Genomic DNA, 17,973 nt, shown 5'->3' with positions numbered 1-17,973 from the left:
ATGTAGTTATTTATGTAAGTTCAATATGAATCTGTTCTCTTGTAACAGGAAACAACTAGAAACATTACCAAGGCTTGACTAGAGTGTTACATTTGAGAGAGATCTGCATAAACCAGACATATCAACCAGGAATTAAGGTTGATTTTATGAAGCCAATAAAATCCCTTAAAAAAACTGTCTGATACCTTGCTTACAAGGTTCCTAACAGGCTCACCAGGTAAGGAAGGAAGGTCACCTCCTGGCAGGTCCAGGAACTTCAGATGATTTCGGGAACCTCGAGACGAGAAGATTTCACCGAAATCTGTAGGTATCTCAGGCAAAATCTGATAACAAGTTCCGGTCTTGGCTTCTTAGCCCCAAGAGGTTTTTTAAAAGTTCAATCTCAAATTTCCAGCAAAGCAGACTTGTAAAAATGTCAATATGGTAAATCACTGTTCTTATTGCACTAATGTAAATACTAAGGCCAAGTTTACTGAAACAAAACTTATTTTGTAAACATTAGTCTTACTTTGATTATCTCTGATTGAAATGGGAGTAACTACAGAAAAAATATTTCAGTAATATACCTTTGTGAATATCACATTCTAGTGCTGTTAATTGTCTTTGAAGTTTTGTTTTTTACCTGTTACCTGGACTTGATCCTAAATTCTCATTTCCTCCAATATCTTTTTTTTTCCTCCAATATCTGACTACAACCCTATGAACTAAGGTTTCTAATTTTCTCCTACCCTTCTGATTTGGAATCATTAAAAACTAAACTTCCCTGTTTTCAAAGCCAAGCAAGCTAAAGCTGGGCAACTTAATATAAACTTCAGAGAAATCACAACAGCTGGTATATGAACAATCTTCATGCCTGTTGCTGTATGGGCCATTCAACAAAAGCACCAGAGACATTCAAACTGAAAACCAGTAAAGCTATCAGACTGCCACTGCCTGCCCTCATTTCATCTGAACATGCTTTGAGCCTGACCTCTAGAAATATTCTAGACTGACTGAGTTCAGAACTCAGAAACTAGATTTACTGTCTGTTCTAATCATTAACCATTATTTTTACTGTGCCTCTATAGACATTCCTCTTATTAAATACCTGATTGTGCAATATAGGTCTTTGAGAGCACACCTTCATTGCCACCTCCTGGATAAGTTTAACTGAACTGACCTATTATCAGGACTAAGAGACTGGTTCAGTGAGAGAGCAATCTATCAACTCAGCTTCCATACTACTAAAATTCTTAGGGAAATTTGAAAGGCAGAACTGAGGGGGAGCAGAATATATAAGCACAAAATGTGCCATTTTGACATATTAATTATTTTAAATTAAAGTTATTTAAGAAAGAGTATGAGAATTATACTCCTACCCTCCTTTGTCCCCTTAAAATCAGGAAATAAATCTTCCATGTGAAAGGTATCTTCCCTGTACCAAGAAGATAAAAGACATCCCTATCACAAGAAATAGGGAATTTGGGGCCAAGAAGTTTGTATAAACAAAACTTAACTACTTCTTCACTAATTTACTATCCCATCCCAAACTTCTATGCCTTTCCAGTTCTTCACAAATACATTCTTTCCTTCTTTAAAAGGTATGAAAGCATGTTTCTTTGGTCGCTTCTTTAAATTTCATATTTTTATGGGGCTACCAATGTACAAAATTATTTTTATACTGTTAATTTGTCTTATGTCAAATGAATTATTAGGCCAGCCATAGTACCTAGAAGGAAGAAGGGAAAAGTTTTCTGCCCCAATATAACCAACATTACAGAGGATTTTTTTCTCCACCTCCATGGGTGCACATGGAGGACAGGTGGGCAGGATGGAGTAGTGGAGATAGCACGTGACTGAGACTCAAAGCCTTGTTTCTAGGGCCTGGTTCCTTCCTTTCCTGGCAAATTAGTTAAACTTTCTGACCCCTAGTGCTCTTATCTGCAAAGTAAGAACAATAATACCTACCCAGAAGTATTTTTAAAAATAATGATTAGAATACTGCATGTTTGGGGGACCATACATTATAAAGCATTGGCATTTGAGTGTCTACAGAGCACATGTCTTGTGGGTGGCTGGATTATTAGGTGAGATTCAGCCTCCCCAGACATGGAACATACTTCTTTGCAGTCCCACTAGCAGTTTATGAGATCAAGTCATTCATTGCTCCTGATATTCTTCATGGGTATTAGGACTATCCCTGCAAACCCTGTGCTGTGTGACCCACAGTTCTTCCCCCTGGAACATCTCCTCATGCCATTGCTGATAGGCTTGGCTCAAGATTTTCTGACCCACAGAATTTCAGCAGTCATGACCCAAGCAGAAACTGAAAATGTGCTGTGTACTGTGGCTTGGCCTCTTGTACTTTTATGCCCCTCCACGAAAACAGCATGACCCATGTAGCCACCATTCCTTCAGCCTTCTGCAGAATAAGACCCATGGAGCAGAACTAAACCTAGCCAGAAGCCTAGAACCAGCCTGGCATAGTGGAGCCCAGCCTTGATAGAGTGCCTCACAGCCCCCCAGTGGGCATCTGACACTCTTAATTTTTGTTTGTTAGAAGACACACAAATGATGAAAGTATTTGTTAAGGGAAAAACTGACATCCGCATGAGATAAATAATTTGTAGTATATTGATACAATGGAATACTATATGGCAATAGTAATGATATCACAAAAAAATAAGTTAAAAAATTATAAAGAAATATTTACAAATGAGGTGCCTGGGTGGCTTAGTCGTTTAAGCATCTGACTTCAGCTCAGGTCATGATCTCTGGTTCCTGAATTTGAGCTCCACATGGGATGAACCTCAGCCCCCCTTCAGGTGAGCTTGAGCCACACTTTGGGTGAGCACAAGCACAGCTTTGGGTGAGCCCCTCTTCACTGTCTCTCTATGCCCCTCCTGGATTCAGTCTCTCTCTGACCTTTGCTCACTTACGCCACACCCCCCCCCCATCTCTTTATCAAAAAAAAAAAAAAAAAAAGCAATATGATGTTCTTTACACAAAGTTAAAATAAACACATATGATACAATGTATTACTTAGGCATAAACATATATGGTAAAATATTTTGGATATGTCAAGAAATCATGGTAGTTCCTATAAGAATGGATCTGGAACAGATGGATGATAAGGAATTTAAGTGGTTTTATTTCTTCTTCCTTTTTTTTTTAAGTTTATTTATTTATTTTGAGAGATAGAGAGAGAACAAAAGGGGAAGGGGCAGAGACAAAGGGAGAGAATCCTAAGCAGGCCCTGCACCCTCACTACAGAGCCAGACATGGGGCTCAAATTCATGAACCATGAGATCAAGACCTGAGCTGAGATCAAGAGTCAGATGCTTTAACTGACTGAGCCACCCAGGAAACCCCACTGGCTTTATTTCTTAAAGTGAATGGGAAATCTATGTGTTCAACCTTTAATTTATATTTTAATTTATTTATTTTTACTTTTTTTATTTAGGAATAGAGTTTAGACTCATCACTTGCATATAACACCCAGTACTCATCCCAACAAGTGCCCTCCTTAATACCCATCACCCATTTAGCCCATCTAGCCCATCCCCTCATCCAACACCCCTCCAGTAACCCTCAGTTTGTTCTTTGTATTTAAGAGTCTCTTATGGTTTGTCCCCTTCTCTGTTTACATATTATTTTTGCATCACTTCCCTTATGTTCATCTGTTTTGCATCTTAAATTCCACATATATGTGATATCATATGATATTTGTCTTTCTCTGACTATTTCACTTAGCATAATATATTCTAGTTCCATCCACATTGCTGCAAATGGCAAGATTTCATTCTTTTTGATCACCAAGTAATATTCATATATATATATATATATATATATATATATATATACACACACACACACACACACACACACACATACATATCCCACATCTTCTTTATCCATTCATCTGTTGATGAACATTTGGGGTCTTTCCTTACTTTAACTATTGTCAATAGTGCTGCTGTAAACATTGGGGTGCATGTGCCCCTTTGAAACAGGACTTGTATATCCTTTGGATAAATATCTAGTAGTGCAATTGCTGGGTAGCAGTTTCTGGTGGAGATTTTTGGGTTTTCCACACAGAGTATCAGGTCATCTGTGAAGAGTGAAAGTTTGACTTTCTCTTTGCAGATTGGATGACTTTTATTTCTTTGTGTTGCCTGATTGCTGAAGCTAGAACTTCCAATACTATGTTGAATAACAGTGGTTAGAGTGGACACCTTTGTCATGTTCTTGACATTAGGGAGAAAGTTCTCAGGTTATCCCCATTGAGGATAATTTTACTGGTTGGTCTTTTGTATGTAGTTTTTATGATATTGAGATATGATCCTCCTATCACTACTTTCCTGAGTTTTTTTTTAATCAAGAAATGATGCTGTATTTTGTCAAATGCTTTCTCTGCATCTACTGAGAGAATCATTTGGTTCTCATCCTTTTTTATTATTATTACTGTGATATATCATATTGATTAATTTGTGTATATTGAACCAGCCCTGCATCCCAGGAATAAATCCCACTTGATCATGGTGAATAATTCTTTTAATGTATAGTTGGCTCCAGTTGGCTAGTATTTTGGTGAGAATTTTTGCATCCATGTTCATCAGGGAAATTGGTCTTTTTTTCCATTTAGTTGGGTCTTTGGTTTGGGAATCAAGGTAATTCTGGCCTCATAGAATGAGTTTGGAAGTTTTCCTTCCTTTTCTATTTTTGGAATGGCTTCAAAAGAGTAGGTGCTAACTCTTCTCTAAATATTTGGTAAAATTCCCCTGGAAAACCATCCAGACCTGGACTCTCGTTTGTTGGGAGGTTTTTGATTACTTATTCAATTTCTTTACTGGTTATGGGTCTGTTCAAATTTTTACTTCTTCCTGTTTCAGTTTTGGTAGTTTATGTGCTTCTAGGAATTTGTCCACCTCTCCCAGATAGCCCAACTTTTTGGCATATAATTACTCATAATATTCTCTTATTATTTTTTGTATTTTGTATTTTTGCATTTTGTATTTTAGTTGTGATCTCTCTTCTTTCATTCTTCTTTGATTTTATGTATTTGGGTCCTTTCCTTTTTCTTTTTTTAAATTTTTTTAAATGCTTATTTATTTTTGAGAGAGAGAAAGAGGTAGAGTGAGAGCAGAGGAGGGGCATAGACAGAGGGAGACACAGAATCCGAAGCAGTCTCCCAGCTCTGAGCTGTCAGCACAGAGGTTGACGCCAGGCTCAAACTCAGGAGCCATGAGATCATGACTTGAGTCAAAGTCCGATGTTTGTCTGAGTTGCTCAGGTGCCCTGGTCTTTTCCTTTTTCTTTTTGATCAAACTGGCTAGGGGTTTATCAATTTTCTTAATTCTTTCAAAGAACATCTCCTGGTTTCATTGATCTGTTCTACTGTTATTATTATTATTATTATTATTATTATTTTGATATCATTTATTTCTTCTTTAATTTTTATTATTTCTTGTATTCTTCTGTTTGGGGGCTTTATTTGCTGTTATTTTTCTTTTATGTGTAAGGTTAGATTGTGTATTTGAGACCTTTCTTCCTTCTTTGAGAAGGCTTGGATTGCTATGCACTTCCACCTTATGACTGCCTTTGCTGCATCCCAGAGGTTTTGGATTGCCATGTTTTCATTTTCATTGGCTTCCATGTACTTTTTAATTTCCTTTAATTTCTTGGTTAACTCATTCATTCTTAAGTAGGATGTTCTTTAATCTCCAAGTATTCATGGTCTTTGAAAAATTTTTCTTGTGGTTGATTTCAAGTTTCTTAGCATTGTGGTCTGAATATATGGAAGGTATGATCTTGATCTTTTTGTACTTGTTGAGTGCTGATATATAACCCAGTATGTGATCTATTCTGGAGAATATTCTGTGTGCATTTGAGAAGAATGTTTATTCTGTTGCTTTAGGATGAAATGTTCTGAACACATCTGTTAAGTCCACCCAGTCCAGTGTGTTATTCAAAGCCTTTGTTTCCTTGTTGATTTTCTGTTTAGATAATTTGCCCACTGTTGTAACTGGGGTATTAAAGTCTTCTACTATTATGGTATTATTATCAATGAGCTTCTTTGTGTTTGTGGTTAATTGATTTATATATTTGGGTGCTTTCACGTTGGGGGAATAAATATTTACAATTGTTATATCTTCGTGGATTGACCCATTAATTATGTTATAATTCTCTTCTTAATCTCTTGTTACAGTCTTTATTTTAAAGCCTAGGTTGTCTGATACAAGTATCACTACTCCTGGCTTTCTTTTGGTGACCATTAGCATGATAGGAGGTTCTTCATCCCCTTACTTTCAATCTTAAGGTGTCTTTAGGTATAAAATGGGTGTCTTGTAAGCAACATATAGACGAGGCTTATTTTCTTATCCATTCTGATACCCTATGTCTTTTGATTGGGGCGTTTAGTCCATTGACACTTAGAGTGAATACTGAAAGATATGAATTTAGTGCCATTGTGTTGCCTTTAGAGTTGGTGTTTCTGGCGATGTTCTCTGGTCTTTTTACTCTTTGCTTCCTTTGGTCTTTTTTGTTTTGTTTCATATTTTCTCCACTCAAAGAGTCCCCCTTAAATTTTCTTGCAGGACTGATTTAGGGGTCATGAACTCCATTACTTTTTGTTGGTTGCCTTGCTGGATGAAGAATACTTGGCTGCATATTTTTCCAATTCAGCACGTTGAATTTATCCTGTCACTCCTTTCTGTCCTGCCATTTCTGTGGATAGGTCTGTTGTGAACCTGATGTGTCTTTCTTTATAGGTTAAGGACTTTTTTCTCTTACTGCTTTCATGATTCTTTTCTTGTCTTATATTTTGTGAATTGGACTATAATATGCGTTGGTGATGGTTGGTTTTTTGTTGACTCTAATGGGAATTTTTTGTGCTTTTTGGATTTTGATGCCTTGTCCTTCTTCAGATTGGGAAAGTTTTACAGTATAATTTGCTCAAATAAACTTTCTTCCCCCTTTTCTCTCTCTTCATCTTCTGGGACTCCAATGATTCAGAGGTTATTCCCTTTTGATAATTCACTGAGTTCTCTAAGTCTTTAAAAAGAATTTAATGTTTATTTTAGAGATAGAGAGACAGAGCACAAGCATGGAAGGGGCAGAGAGAGCCAAAGACAGAATCTGAAGCAGACTGTGGGCTCTGAGCTGTCAGCACAGAGCCCGAGGTGGGGCTCGAACCCACAAACCATGAGATCATGACCTGAGCTGAAGTCAGACACTCAACTGACTGAACCACCCAGGCACACTGAGTTCTCTAAGTCTTGTATTATGCTCTTTTGCCTTTGTTCCTCTCCCTATTTCTGCTTCATTATTCTCTATAATTTTGTCTTCTACATTGCTGATTCGTTTCTCTGCTTCATCCATCCTTGCCATCATGGCATCCATTAAAGATTGCAGCTCAGTTATAGCACTTTTAATTTCATCCTGACTAGACTACATCTTTTATCTCTGCAGAAAGGGATTCCATGATTCCTTTCAATCCCAACTAGTATTCTTTTTTTTTTTTTAATTTTTTTTTCAACGTTTATTTTATTTTTGGGACAGAGAGAGACAGAGCATGAATGGGGGAGGGGCAGAGAGAGAGGGAGACACAGAATCAGAAACAGGCTCCAGGCTCTGAGCCATCAGCCCAGAGCCCGATGCGGGGCTCGAACTCACAGACCGCGAGATCGTGACCTGGCTGAAGTCGGACGCTTAACCGACTGCGCCACCCAGGCGCCCCCCAACTAGTATTCTTATTACCATGGTTCTATATGCTAGTTCAGACATCTTGTTTATATCTGTGTTGATTAAGTCCTTGACTGTCATTTCTTCCTGTTCTTTCTTTTGGGGTAATTTTTTGTTTTGTCATTTTTGATGAAGAAAGAAAGTAAAATTTTAAATTTTAAATTAAAAAAATAAAACACAACAAAAAATCAAATAGAGGAAGCTAGATCCTAGGTGTGTGTTAGTTTGTTTTTTGAAACAATCTTGATAAAATAGAGGAAAAAAAGAAGAGAGGAAAGAAAAGAAAAAAGTAAGAAAAAATTTTAAAAGGTAAAAAATAGAATAAAATGAAAGAAAGAAAATGAAATCGAGTAAAAATTAAATAATAGAAATAAAATAAAAATAATTTTTTTTAATTTTAAAAAGAAAATAAAAATATTCTTTCTCTTTATCCAAGAAAAAGAAAAAAAAGGAAAAAAATTTAAACAAAAACAGAAGCAAAAAATGAAACTACTAAATGAACCAGCAAACAGAATGAAACCCAAATGAAGTTATATCCAATTTCTCCCAGAACTGAAGCTATGAAGCACTCTATAGTTCATATTCTAAGCAGGTGAAGGGACTTGTGCTGGTCTTGTAGGGTATGCTTAGAGGGTGCCTTTGGGCAGGACTTGGTGTAATGGCTCTCTTCTTCTCTAGGCGGCATTGCTTAGCTTACTGGAGTCAATCAGCATGCCGCACATGGCGTGCATATGCATGCTTCTGCTCGGGAGAGCTGGAAATGGCTTGACCCAGCTCCCTAGTTTCTGGAATAGGAACTTTGCCCTCTCACCAACCCATGATCAAGCACCCCTCCTTTGTCTCAGGGCTCCATCCACTCCCCACCTGTACACTGTTGTGTCCAAGCCACCCCCCTGCCAGGCAGCACCTCCCTCAGAGTTTTATCTCAAATGGGGTAGTGTTTCAGAACCCCACACTTCACAGACCTCAGTGGCTTGGACCCGTGCTGTCTCTCTGGGTGAGGGTCTCACTGAGCAATGGCTGGGTGCCGGCATGCCAGAGGAAATGTTTATGCAATCACGTAGCAGTGGAGGTTCAGAGATTATGGCACATCACAACACACAGCTGGTGCCAGGCTTCACCACACTCTGGTGTCTTTGTTCCAATACAGCAAACATGGCTTCTCACCAGGGTTCACTGGGATCTTTTCTTGTGGGGAAGTCATATGGCTTCTACCAAATGCTCTCCAAGCAGGGGAACCACTTCTCCTTGTATGGCACATGGACCCCTCACATGCATTTGCCTGCTCCTGGGGATTCACCCTTTTACCTCACCAGAATACCAACATGCACTGAGCTCTGGAACTTCAGACTCTGCACTCTACTGTTTATAGAATCCTGGTGGTATTTAAACCATCTCCTTTCTACCCGTCAGTGGTTTTGGGAACAGATTTCTTTTTCAGTCTCCTGCAAGTGTTTTCACTATTTCTCTTTCTCTGTAGCTACTTTCAGGGGAGTGTTTTTCCTACACTGTCCCGATGTGCCACACTCTCCCCCTGTCTCTACAAAAACAGCTCCCTACCCTCCATGGCTTTTCTCTATCCCAGTTCACCTCTCCGCACAGAGTACCTGCCAAGTTATGTGGCTCAAGTTATGCAGATTGTTGTGTTAATCCTCATATCAATTTCCTAGGTGTGAAAAATGGTTTGGTGCTGATCTAGCAGCATTTCAGAGATGAGATAAGCTAAGGGTCTTCATGCTGCTCCACCATCTTAACTACAAGACCACCTAGGTGTTACTTTTTATTCATAAAAACTTCTATTCCTAATTTATGTAATTGAGCATCTACTTAAATGTAAAGTATTTGAAAGTTATCCTAAAAAAATTGAAATCTCAAAATGTAAATTTTATCATTTTAAATATGCAAAGTTTGCTTGGTCCCATATTTGTGCCATGGTGGAAGAACCCAGATATCCAGATCCTGTTGTAGACACTGTCTGCCTTCATCAAGATAGCAGTAGTTCTCTCTCCAAATAACTGGGGGACATGGAAACCCTTCCACCCAGGGCAAGAGGTTTGCCTCACCTTGAGTGAGCCATGTGGGGATAGAAACAGTCATGAAAAGCAGCAACATGACAACCAGAGCAGGATTGTCAGAATGACCACAACCCTGTACAATTTGTCCACATTATCCAGCCTGCTGCCACTTGACAAAATATCATTTTCCATTTTGGAGTAAAATTTTTTTTCAAAAAAAAATCAATTTATACACAAGATTCCATGAAAGTTTGGCATGCTGCCCTCCCCAGAACTGAAAGTGGTGAAATAATAAATTTCTAGGAAGCTGCCACTGTTTTTAAAGGTGAGTAATGCCTGAGAAGGAAAGCATTCAGTGTGAAATTTTCCATGGTCTTACTAGGATACTCACACCACGACTGTGAACTGGCAATGTGGATGGCAAAACCAGAAGTCTTCAAACATTATTCATTCAAAACTTTTATTTCTCTCTTCCGCCTGAAATAATTGTCTCTTTATTCTCAAGCCTCCATCTAAACCCAAAGTTTCCTTTAATTCTTTACTTAAATCCTTCATCTTTACTGAAGATTCTCAAGTCAAATTAAGTCTAAAATAACCATTCTTGTTTTTCATATCACCTATATGTGGACAAGAGTTTATCAAACATTCTTACAGTGCTTGCATGTACTAGGCACTAGGCTAAATCCTTAAGAAACTCTACCTCATTCAATTTTCATAACTGCCCTGTTATCTCTATTTTGCATATAAGAAAACAAAGGCACAGAGAAATTGACATAACTTGTCCAAGGTCACACTTCCAGTAACTTGTTCAGCCAAGATGTGGCCCCAGGAAGTCTAACCCCCAAATCTTTCCTAATCCATAGTCTCAGCCACAACAACCCAGCTGGACATAAGGAGTCTTTACACTGACCCTCAACAGAATTGACCCTGACATTGGAGCTGAAGACCACATGTTCCTTTCCCATTTGGCTGCCATCCTAGGAAGTAACTGTCTGTACAACAGGACTTATGCCTTCCCTGGCTTTCCTGGCTTGTTCTGGTCTCTTCTGTGTGCTTCCCCAGCACTGCTATACATTTCATCCCCAGCCTATTGTGGGTTTTATGTCCATATCCCCCGAAAGGCTATAGCTCTAAGATGACAGAACTTACTGCTAATCTTGTTCACCCCGAGTGCACTGTATGTCTCACCCTGAGCCTAACACAGGACTTGGGATGGAGTACTGCTTATTCATAAAATAGTATGATTAAATTAGACATCTGTAAAAATATTCCATGAATTCAGTATCTTTTTAAGAGTAAGTTACAATAAAATAAAATCTTATCAATTATCATTGCTACCCTAAGAGCAAAGGGAAAGAAATTGCTAGACATCTCTGCATTCTGTTTCACCATCTGCAAATTGAGTTACTGGGTTTTCTTGCAGCCCTACAATACTGTGCCCCTATTGTTCATTTGATTCAATCAGCAATGTAGCAAGATAAGGAGAGTTGCTAAATCTTTGTTTCAGAAAATAGAGATTAGAGAAATTTTTAAAGTGTATTAATTTTTTAAACATACAGTGTTATATTAGCTTCAGGTGTACAACATGGTAATTTAACAATTCCATACATCTTGTGCCCACCATGAGAAGTACACTCAATTCCCATTTCTTATTTAGACCATCCCCCAACCCTCCTCCCCTCTGTTAACCATCAGTTTGTTCTCTATAGTTTAAAGTCTTTTTCTTGATTTGTGTCTCTTTTTTTCTCTTTGCTAATTTGTTTTGTTTCTTCAATTCTACATATGAATTAAATAATATTCTCTTTGTCTTCATTGATTGACTTATGTAGTTTACTATAATACTCTCTAGCTTGATGTTGCTGCAAATGGCAAGATTTCATTATTTTTTATGGCTGAATAACATTCCATTGTGTGTGTGTGTATATATATATATATGTGTGTGTGTGTACACACACACACATATATATACATATATATAATATGTAACATATACATTGTATGTGTGTGTGTGTGTGTGTATATGTAATCTTTATCAGCTCACCAATTGATGCACATTTGAACTACTTCCATAACTTGACTATTGTAAATAATGCTGAAAATAAAAATTGGGTGCATGTATCCTTTTGAATTAGTATTGTTGCATTTTGGGGTAACTACTCAGTAGTGCAATTGTGGTTTTTAGGGTAGTTCTAATTGTAACTTTTTTGAGGAGACTTCAAAGTGTTTTCCAGAGTTGCTGCACCAGTTTGCATTTCCACCAACGGTGCAAGAGGCTTCCTTTTTCTCCACATCCTTGCCAATACCTGTTGTTTCTTGTGTTGTTGATTTTAGCCATTTTGACAGGTATGAGGTGATATCTCATTGTAGTTTTGATTTGCATTTCCCTGATGGTAAGAGATGATATATTTTCATGTGTCTGTTAGATATCTGTATGTCTTTCTTTGGAGAAATGTCTGTTCATGTCTTCTGTCCTTTTTTTCATGAGATTATTTCCTTTTTGTATGTTGATTTTTATACATTCTTTATATATTTTGGATACTAACCCTTTATCAGAAATGCCATTTGCAAATATAATTTCCTTTTCCATAAATTGCCTTTTAGTTTCATTGATTGTTTACTTTGCTGTGCAGAAGCTTTTTGTTTGATGTAGTCCCAATAGTTTACTTTTGCTTTTGTTTCCCTTGTTTCAGAACATATATTTAGAAAAAAAGATTTTATGGCCTATGTCCAAGAAGTTACTGCCTGTGTTTCTTCTAGGATTCTGATCATTTCAGGTTTAACATTTAGGTCCTTAATCCATTTTGAATTCATTTTTGTGTATAGTTCAAGAAAGTGGTCCAGTTTCTTTATTTTGCATGTAGCTGTCCAGTTTTCCCAACATATGTTCAAGAGACCATCTTTTTTTCCTATTGGATATTCTTTCCTGCTTTGTTGACTATTAATTGATTATATAGTTATGGGTTTACATCTAGGCTTCTTATTATGTTCTATTGATCTACTTTTGTACCAGTACCATACTATTTTTCTAACTACAGCTTTGTAATACAACTTGAAGTCTTCGATTGTGATTCCTCAATTTTGCCTTTCTTTTTCAAGATTTCTTCAGCTATTCGGGGATTTTGTGGTTCCATAAATATTGTAGGATTGTTTTTTCTACCTATGTGGAAAATACTGTTGGAATTTTGATAGGGATTGGATTAACTGTGTGGACTTCTTTGGGTAGTATAAACATTTGAACAATATTGTTTTTCCAATCCCTGAACATGGAATATCTTTCCATTTCTTTGTGTCATCTTCAATTTATTTCATCAGTGTTTTATAGTTTTCAGAATACAGTTCTTTCACCTCTTTGGTCAGATTTACTCCTAGGCATCTTATTATTTTTGGTGCAGCAATAAATGGGGTTATTTTTTCAATTTATCTTCCTGCTGCTTCATTGTTGGTGTTTAGAAATGCAACAGATTTCTGGGTGGCTCAGTTGGTTAAGTGTCTGACTCTTGATTTCAGATCAGGTAATAATCTTAAGTTTGTGAGATTGAGCCCCATGTTGGGCTCTGTGCTGACAGTGTGGAACCTGCTTGGGATTTTCTCTCTCCCTCTCTTTCTGTTTCTACCCCACTCACATGCGCATTGTCTCTCTTAATCCCTCTCAAAATAAATTGATAAACATTAAAAAAATAAATGCTACACAACATGGATGGAACTGGAGAGTGTGATGCTAAGTGAAATAAGCCATACAGAGAAAGACAGATACCATATGGTTTCACTCTTATGTGGATCCTGAGAAACTTAACAGGAACCCATGGGGGAGGGGAAGGAAAAAAAAAAAAGAGGTTAGAGTGGGAGAGAGCCAAAGCATTAGAGACTGTTAAAAACTGAGAACAAACTGAGGGTTGATGGGGGGTGGGAGGGAGGAGAGGGTGGGTGATGGGTATTGAGGAGGGCACCTTTTGGGATGAGCACTGGGTGTTGTATGGAAACCAATTTGACAATAAATTTCATATATTAAAAAAATAAATAAATAAATAAATGCTACAGATTTCTATACATTGATTTTGTATCCTGCAACTTTGCTGAATTTGTTTATCAGTTCTACCAGTCTTTGGTGGAGTCTTTTATGTTTTCCATATATAGTATCATGTCATCTGCAAATAGCAAAAGTATTTCTTCTTAACAATTTGGGTGCATTTTATTTCTTTTTGTGCTCTGATTGCTTCAGTAACATGTTGAACAAAAGTGATGAGAGTAGACATCCTTGTCCTGTTTCTGATTTTAGGGGGAAAAAACCTCAGTTTTTACCCATTAAGGATGATGTTAGCTGTGCGTTTTTCATATATGTCTTTTATTATGTCGAGGTGTGTTCCTTCTAAACCTTCTTTGTTGAGAGTTTTTAATCATGAATTTATGTTGTACTTTGTCAAATTCTTTTTCTGCATTCGTTGAAATTATCATATCGTTTTTATTCTTTCTCTTATTGATGTGATGCATCACATTGATTGATTTGGGAATATTGAACCACCCTTGCAACCTAGGAATAAATTCTATTAGGTCATAGTGAATGATTTTTTTAATACATTGTTGGATTCAGTTTGCTAGTATTTTGTTGAAGATTTTTGCATCTGTGTTCAACAGAATATTGACCTGGCCTGTAGTTCTCTTTTTTTGTGATGTCTTTGCATGCTTTTGTCATCAGGGTAATGTTGGCATCATAGAATAAATTTGGAAGTTTTCATTACTTTTCTTTTTTCTTTTTCTTTTTTTTTTGCAGAAGAATAGATATTTTTTTAGAATAGGTATCAACTCTTCTTTAAGTGTTTGGTATAATTCATCTGTTAAGTCATCTGGTCATCTGGTTCTGGGGTTTTATTTGTTGGGAATTTTTTGATTACTGATTTAATTTCTTTCTTGGGTAGTGATCTTTTAAAATTTCCTATTTCTTACTGCTGCAGTTTTTGTAGGTTATATATTTCTAGGAATTTGTCAATTGCTTCTAGGTAATCCAATTTGTTGACATACAGTATTTAGTAATATTATCTTATAATTGTGTATAGTTCAATGTTTTGGTCCTTATTTCTACTCTCTCATTTATTATTTTATTTATTTGAGTTCTCTATCTCTCTCTCTCTCTCTGTCTCTCTTTCTCTCTTTCTCACATCTAGATAGAGGTTTATCAATTATTTTCAAAGAACCAGCTCCTGGTTTCATTGATCTGTTCTATTGTGTGTGTGTTTGTTTGTTTTAGTTTCTGTATCATTTATTTCTGCTCAAATCTTTATTATTTCCTTCCTTCTTCTGACTTTAGGGTTTAGTTGTTGTTGTTGTTGTTTGTTTTATATCTCCTTTAGGTGCAACATTAGGTTATTTTTTTATATTTTTCTTTATTCTTGAGGTAGGCTTGTATTGCTCTAAACTTCCCTCTTAGAACTGCTTTGCTACATCCCAAAGATTTCAGACCAGATCAGAGAAATTAAGCTAAGTATCAAAGGTCCCATGACTTGTAGGGAAGCTTGGTAATTAGCAAGTGCTAGCTTGTGAAATTCCTTCTAGCACAGTTTAATTCTTATAGTTTTGTTTTGTTTTTTAACAGTGTGCTTATATCCATTTTCTCACCTGGATTGTCTAAATAGCTATATCTACATATATCTACTTCAATCTATGTATATCTATATATATCTACATCATCTATATCTATATCTCAGTTAATCCCAATGAATGTCTGTTTGATCTAAACATCAACAGGACAACTCTAACTTAAGGCTATGAAAGGCCCTGTAAGTACTAATGTATCCTTAAGGTTTGCACAGGATCTTGTCCATGTTTCATGGTCAGTAGCTGTTGAAAGAATGCATGAATTAAGCCAGACTCTGAAAGCCTAGCACATCCTTCACCCTGGAACCTGATTAATCACCACAACATTTCCTTAATACAGGGGAATACCCTGTATTAAGGCACCCTGGATGCCCTAGGAGTGTCTACAGGGATTTGAATTAATTTTAAAAGTGAATTAAAAGCACCATCTTAGGCAAAAGAAACATGTTGGTGATGAACTCAGTCAGTGGCTTTATGACGTTGTCCAATTATCTCCCATTCTTTTTTTCTTATTTAGGCATTCAAGGTTCTTCATGGTCAAGTTAAAGCCTAACTTTTTACTCCACACCACACTCCCTATATGTACAACACTACAGTCTGACTCTAATAGTGTGTATTCCCCCACACCAACAGTACATTCACCTTCCTGATTTCCCTCATGTTATTTCCTATACTGCAAAATGTTGCCAGAGATTTGCTCAAGTTCTGTTGTAATGCAGAGTCTAAAAGTTTTTATTTGGTACTTCCAGACAGCTTCTAAGATAAGTATCCATATCTACATTTTACAGATGAAAAAACAATAGCACTAACAAGAATGAGCTGTCTAAGAATGGATTTTCTACATGTTGATAAATTGGCAGAGCCAGCAGTTCTGCTTCCTGCTTTAAACACACTGACTCTCTGCAATTTTACCATGATTCAGTTTAATTATGAACACATCACCTTGTATTCCAGTTTTTCTGTCTACCTGTATACCTTCCCCATTGATTTTAGAACTCTTATAAAACAGATATTGCTTTACTCATCTTTGCTTCCCCTACAGGATTTCTCACAATGTTTCATTTGTGTGTGTGTGTGTGTGTGTGTGTGTGTGTGTGTGTAATGCAGTTACTGCATAAAGTCTACCCTCACAGGGAGTGTATGACAGTATGTGTTTGTGTGTAGTGTGTGTAGTGTGTGTGTGTGTGTGTGTGTGTGTGATGTGGTATGTGTAGTTTGAGGTAGGAATAGTAACAAGAGGTATGGTGGAGGGCATCACAATGTACAGTATATGTTCCTCAAGGCTCACAGAAGCATTGTCCTATCACAATGGGCAACAGTGGCTAAAAACATGTTGTACTGGTTGCTATGCCCCCTTTCTCATTGAGTTCCCCATTGATAACACCTGCCACCTGACCATTTCACCACCACTGGTCTTCGCCTCTCTGCATTCCTATTATCCTTTCTCCAAGCAAATAAAGACCTTGATACAAATACAAACATCTCATTTGTCTACAGGGCCAGGAATGCCAAAGTTTCATATGCAGCAGTCAATAGGCATTGTTAAATGCTCCAAGAAAGACACATAAAAAGGAGTAGGTGTGTGTGTGTGTGTGTGATATGTGTACATTCATGTGTATATATGGTGCTTGTTTTGTTCTGCAAGTGTGTGTGCATGTGCATGTGTATAGTTATGTATGTGTCTGTTTGTGTTTGTCTTTGTGTGTGTGTGTGTGCTTGCAATATACATGCATAAACTTACACACACTTCCACTTGTTAACTTCTCAAGTTTTCCAAATATCAACACAAAATATTTTCCACTAAAGCATCAATAAGATAGGTCCACACTGATGAAGGAAATGCTTTGTTAGCTTTGTGAAAACAGCTTGAGGAAGAGAAGCAGCCTAGATTACAAGGGGTGCTACCCCCTGTACATTTAGCCTGTAGGAGACTGGGGATGCCTTGGGTACAGGCAGGAGCTTAGGAAGTCAGATACGTATTTCTAAATCACTTCCTACTACAAAATCCAGAGACCTTGCTGCCTAACTCCTTTGTTCTATAGTCCCAGGAAGTTGCAAGCTCTCTGAGGACAGGAGTATGTCTTGAAAGCTCTGAATGTCATTATCTTTTTTTGCCCCTTCTTGATACTATTATGACTACTTTTGACATATATTAATTCAATTAATCCTCCCCATAACCTTGGGCACAGGATAGGTGTCATTACATACTGCTCATAACTGACCAAAAATAAGCTCAGAATGATCTTATGATATAGCCAAGGTCACATATTAAGTTAGTTGTGCAACATGGAGTGGAACATAGGGAGTGAGGCTTTGATAAATAATACTCTGTAGCTCAGGGCCTTACACCATGCCTGGCTTCTCATACATAGTCACATAAATGAACGCATGGGCACAGGGGAATGCCAGGAAGATGGCAGAGCATTTATTGTCAAGCCTTCACACCCATTCCATCAACTGACTACAGACTCATTCTGACAACAGTCATTGTGGGGCCCTGCTAACTGACCTTCTCCTTCTCTGGGCATCTACTAATTTCTCCTAGGAGAACAACACACTTGAGGTGGATGAAGCCTGAACACACAAGTCATGGTTTAGAGGCCTGTGTGGGATAAAGTCCTCTCCAGAGCCTTCTCCGGATCATTCT

This window comes from Puma concolor, chromosome D1, assembly GCF_028749965.1.
Source record: "Puma concolor isolate L17-30 chromosome D1, mPumCon1.1.hap2, whole genome shotgun sequence".
Classification (NCBI taxonomy): Eukaryota; Metazoa; Chordata; class Mammalia; order Carnivora; family Felidae; genus Puma; species Puma concolor.
Note: the sequence above shows the minus strand (reverse complement) of the source record.